Source organism: Haemaphysalis longicornis, unplaced genomic scaffold (assembly GCF_048455015.1).
Source record: "Haemaphysalis longicornis isolate Haplotype H1 unplaced genomic scaffold, Haemaphysalis longicornis Haplotype H1 scaffold_61, whole genome shotgun sequence".
NCBI classification, from domain to species: domain Eukaryota; kingdom Metazoa; phylum Arthropoda; class Arachnida; order Ixodida; family Ixodidae; genus Haemaphysalis; species Haemaphysalis longicornis.
The window spans coordinates 137,091-143,090 of record NW_027526409.1 but is presented as its reverse complement, the minus strand read 5'-3'; positions in this window follow the sequence as shown (position 1 = coordinate 143,090).

Here is a 6,000-nt window from a genome sequence, read left to right as displayed (position 1 = left end):
GGGAGCTTGACAAATTCACTTCAGTGTCCCTTTAAAGATCCCCAGGTGGACAAAATTAACCCGGAGCCCTCCACTACGGCGCGTCTCATCGCCTGCGTTGCGTCAGCGCGTTAAAACCACAATCAATCAATCAATCAATCAATCAATCAATCAATCAGTGACAACATACTATTTCTGAAGCTAAAAGTAATCCCGCCATTATTAACCATAACAGCGAGCGCCTCCTGCGAAGAATAGCCAACAGCGCGTACAAGCGCAACAGTGGCGCTCTCTGCGGTAAGCCCCGCAAATGGCGCGGGAAGCGCGAGTGCACTCGCGAGTGTTGGGAAGGGCTCCCCGCGAGTTGCTCTCACACTCGCGAGTGGTGAGTGGGGCTTGCTGGAGTCGCGCTCGCCCTCGCAGGGGGTGAGCGGGGCTCACTGCGCGTGCGGTTCGCACTCACTCGCACTCGCCAGCCCTCACTCATGAGTGGGAAGTGGGGGCCGTGTGAGTGCACTCACCAGTGAGCCTGCTGACCTATCAGGTGGCTGCCACGGCGCCGTTCGCTGGCGCAGACACGTATCTCTGTGCGTCTTCAGGTTCGGTCTGTCTTCGCTGTCCTTCGTTCGCCGTGGCTCGAGCTTTCAGTCACCTGCTTCGAGGCTCATGGGATTCCATCCCACCTGAGTCATTGTATTCTTCTGGGGAAATCGTCTCCCCCTCGACCGTTTATATCGTTACTAAAAAGTGGACAATTCCCGATGTCCCACCGTGGACGACGACGAGGCAGTGGCTGACGCGCAGTCGGTGTGAGCTCGGCGATAGCCACATGTAAATAGTGTAAAATACAACATCCGCATCTCATGGTTCATGTCCTGTGCAACGTAACGTGTTTGGTGGAGTGTGCGGGTTTCTCCCCATCCAGGCCCCGGCATCGCTCCGTCTAGGCACCGGCGCAAACATCGAGGGTACGCGGGCCGTGTCGGGGAGCCCCAGCCCCGCCGCGACCAGCACATGACGATTCCCCCGCCACGTGTCCCGAGCCCGTGAGAAGCCGATCAAGAACCAACACGCGACGAGATGTGACCAGTGAAGACGCGTCGCCTATGCCGTGTCCCCAGCCTTTTCGTCGGGCGTGGATCCCAGAACCCTCATCGGTTCGTCGTGGCCTAGTGGGTGTCGATGTTCGGGACCAGTCGTCATCGTAGAGTGCCATCGTCATTCGCCGTGGAAAGGACGTCACTGTTGATACACATCGCATCTCATCCTCACCGCACCCATCCACTCACGGTGACCGAGCGCGACTGGGACGGTCGTCTTAGGCCGGGGGGTGATATTACTAACAAGCGGACAATTCCCGATGTCCCACGATCGACCACGACGAGGCAGCGGCTGAAGCGCATCCGGTGTGAGCTCGGCGATAGCCCCCATGTAAATAGTGTAATATACATCATCCGCATCTCATGCTCCATGCCCTGTGCCACGTAACAATATTGCGGTCCATATGTTACATCCCGGTTTCAGCTTCAGAGCGGCAGCACGCGTCACACCCGATACGTGAGGGACCAGTCTCTGCTGCGGGGAGCGGCAGAGGGGGTAGTAGTATGCTGGTTCATTCTAGCCGGTTCGCCGGCAAGACTAGGTTAACGGTGTTGTGAAGGTACAATTGATCGCCTACTTGGCAAAATTTCGTTGACCACGGACCTTCCGATGCAGTTTGCGATAGTCCAACAGGACGGGTCTTTTGTTTTTTCGTTATAATCACCGGAAATTTAGAGAACGCAACTGTGACTCGCTCACACAGCTCATTTCCCTAACAGCGATCTCTCCGCGAATGCGATGATGCGGAAGAGGGACCGAGACTCGGTTTCAACCATTGGAAGAGTTTTTTTCTCCAATACCTGCTCGTAGGCTCTTTGATTCCTGGCCCCTTTCCCTCGTACCTATTGTCCTAGCATTCCTCCATCGTCCTTAGACAGCTTTCTTAGGCACAGTGCTGGGCCTAAGATCTAGCAATTAGCTCGTGTCGATACATAATTCAGGTCATTATGTACATACTGTAGGAGACAGCACAATCCTCCGACGGCCAGGAGCTCCAACAATCGCCTGCATTTTTTAACGTATTGTGACTGAACAATCAAGCAAAGTAAGCTGGTGATGACGCACGAGTAATGCCTATAACGGGTATGTGAGGTTAAATATGTTTGCCACAAATAGACGTCGAATTTGCACAGTCTATCGTAGCCACACGATGCATAACTAGTTTCCTACTACAACGTAACGCTCATATAGTCACCCCGAGCGCAGGCGCTTATTCGGCTTGGTAGCTGGAGCTTTTAGCGAATAATATTGCGTGTGGTAGCTCCCAACATCATCGTCAGGAGTAAGACGAGCAGGTAATAGCAATAGCAGGTGGATTGATTGTTGTCCGTCAAAAAGCTGCCATGCAATTCGTATGTGATTTACACTTGATGGATTTGGTGCGGTGAGGGCATTCAACACAAATTCTTTGGTGTCATTGAGGATATGACGTTCTTTGTCTACTTCCAACATATCTTGGATATCCCAAAGACGAAGCGTGATAACTTCGAGTATATACGACGGGTACGTCTCGTCGCGATGCTAACAACGGGCTTCAAGTTTATGCGTGTGAGCCAGGGAAAGATGCGCCAATGATATGACGAGGCTCTTCAGTGAAGTACCAATACCTTTTCTAAACACGTGGTAAATACACCATGTTTTGGGAACACCAGACCACTAGCATACGGCGTCTTGAAGTTTGGAGCTATCGTTCAACCATTTATTGTTACCTACCCTGTTATACGGTTCCAGCCCCACTGTCGAAGTCGTCGCCTTGTAGGCCAACAAATACCGGAAGGTCGCGCTGCTGGCTAGTCACCATCTACCCTCGACGAGGCAGCATTCAGCGGGCTTTCGCACTCATTCGATGGTTTCACGCAGTTACAACGCAGTTGGAATCAAGCTGCAATAGTGCTGTTAGATCCGACACAGGCGGGGTTTTTCTGTCGGATGAAAAAGTTGTCACACTGTGTGTAATTTTGACGTAAAATATGTCATTATATAATATTGTTGAATATTACTGTGGGGTGAGGCTCTCGATGTGGCTATGACGACAAGCATATGCGGGCTGCGGCTATGGCCCCTTAGTGTGGTGACGCCTACACAGAAGCAGCAGCAAGACACACTAGAAAATGACGTGGGCCAATAGGAAGTGGCCACAAGCAATAAGCTGGGGAACCCGGGTTGGAACGGAGGAGAACGCTAAGAAAAGTGAGCGGAGCAGGTTGGAGGAGCGCGACGTCCAGGTGAAAGACTTCATGCTAATCGAGAAGGGTCTACCTGGTGCCTTGTCATCCTGGAGCAGAGGCACGACTCCTGACTAGTGGAGGCCCGAAACGGTGGCAAGCTCCCCCGTTGGACGACCCGCTCTGCCTGCTGCGCTTCGTCGACGGGCAGTGGCTGGTTGCCAACTGCCCGCTGCTACAGGGCGCACGATCGTGAGCGGATGCCGAGCAGACCGCTGTCTACGAGCAAAACAGTGCGTGCTCCCAGTCGACGTTCCGGCGTACGCGACGCCGTCATCGTAACCCCACGACGCCTCGTCTCTTCACCCGAACCAACGACGCCCGGCGGGTAACACCTCATCGCCATGCACAATTGGTGGGGACTTTGTTTTTTTTAAAGTAATATTTCTTTATACTATGTATATTTTCCTGAACTTCGAGGTGTTATGTGCTTGTCGATTGTGTTTTCTTTAGATTATATGTTTTATTGTGTCATCGCCAAGCCCCTCGCCTAGTTATAGGCACTGTGGCAAGTCGCAGTCGCACTGAATACTTCAAAAAAGAATCTGCTGGGGTTTCTTTTTCATCCCAATTACCTTAACTAGGACTGTCATTTTGATTCAGAAGTTTGAATGTTTTTGTAAAATATATTAGTTCAAATTTTTTGATTGAGAGATTTCAGCGGTATACGGACTTGTCATATACCCATTGAAGAAAATTTGTCAATAAATACCGCTGGTGTCTTAGGAAGGACAGAAATCGAACCCCGAGGCGTATTTGACTAACTTGGCCATCTAGCAGTTGCTCAGGAGAATAGAAGGTGCGTTCCAAGTAAAACCGTAGAGGGCGTAATGGGTACGGACTTAGGGGGCCAGTTTCTTCAATCACACAACCCGGAGCCGCAAGGAAATGGGCAAGTACCTTAACCTGTGAAACACCAGTTCCGATTTTCCCGAGTTAGCTTACAATGGCTGTATACGAGAAACACTAACGCAGCTTGCACTAGTGGGGAAACACTGAATAGCAGAGCTGGCGGCCTCTCTCCCCGTCGTTAAAGGTCCAATTGCTGCAACTCACACGGATTTGCGAACTTGCCTCTGAAAGTTCTCTATGACGGGCAGGCACAGATCGTTTTGTCCGCAGAACACCTCTCCCAACGTACACCACGTTAGCACGTGCAAGAAGCCGCGGGAACTGTCTTCGTGAACTGGGCGTCTGTGCTCCCCACTTGTGGCGCTTGCGCACATGAACTGGCGAGTAGAAGAGCATTCGAGAGATTACACCACGAACGCTGGGCATAGCGTCCTCGATGGTTGAGCAGACCGACCCCGAACGCTCCTTACAAGGCGCACGCTTGAGCGCTTGATACTTTTCTGTGTACTTTTTGGCTCCGCACGTGGCGCAAGCGTGTGCGACGCCGCACGCTGCTCACAAGGCGCACGCTGTCGTGCGCTCGGTCTGTTTCTTCGATGTTTTTTTTTCTGGTAACGCTTTACAGCTGATTTAAAAGCCTAAACAACTGTGCTGTTAATATTTGTAATGGACCTCGAGGTCATCCGGCTGCCAAGCCGCCGTGAAAGCAAAGAGCAAACGTCTAGTTAGGATTAGCGTTCTAATCGAACTGGCTGCGGGTGCAGCGCGAGCGCGTGCCACAGCTCGGTCGGTGCTGATGAGACTGATGATGATGCATGTCATCTGCTATAGCGCTGAAGAGAAAGAAGTTCCAACACTCTCCGGCGCCGACAGATGACGTAAGTGGGCATGAGTTGAACGGTGTTTGCTGAGCAGAGGTATTTCTTGACTGAAGACTACGCAGAAAAAGCGTCGTCGAATGTCCGTGTTACTAGTCGACGAGTGGTATCCCGAACCTCTTGTGAACTTGGTTTTTGGTGTCCTCTACTCCTGCATGGAGGACCTGTGCGGGGGCTGGCTGGATCCCGGGTGATGTTAAGTTCTTCCTTTGTTCCCTCTTTCAGCTGCGCTCCAGTCTTTGCGTCATATATTCTCACAGGCTTGACACCTTTTTTCTGTTTTTTTTTGTTAAGCTATTGATCCAAGTCGTCGCAATAGCAAGTGAGTTTGTGTGTTTGAGTATTCATGTTTAAGTGAGAGTTTTCATTAATCTTCATCACACCTTCACCCCCATTTGGTGTAGCAAGTCGGGCGCCCCGCCTGGCTGACCTCACTTGTTCATTAAAGATGTTTCTCTCTCTCTCTCTATCCCCTAGGTCAACGCTTGGTTTCCACGGTACCACAACCTCTTGTCGCTCGTTCGTCGCATCGACGGCCTTTTTAACTCGTGTCATAACCAGTTTGGTGGTTTTCGAGCTTTGTTTGTCCTTGCATTTGACGCCTATGCCTTCAACTTGCTACGAACGGTTCCAAACTTTCGACACTGCCTTGGCTCCCACGCACGCACGGTGCATGAGAACGTTGGCACAGTGCGTAACATTTGCTCCTACTGCCAGCGGGCCCTGTACAGTGCAGCCTAGCAATGTTTTCACTGCTTTGAGCGTCGTGGTCAGTGGTCTTACATTGCCGGTTACTAGATCCCAGTAGTGGTCTGCACCTATCAGGATCGGTATTTTGATTTCAATGAATCGCTGTTCCCTGAGTGCCCTTGTATCCAAGTCCATTTCTCTCATCTTCGTGATGATTGGCCGTCCTGTATGGGAAAATGCTCGTTGCATAGTATGTCAATTTAGAGCGCGCCAAT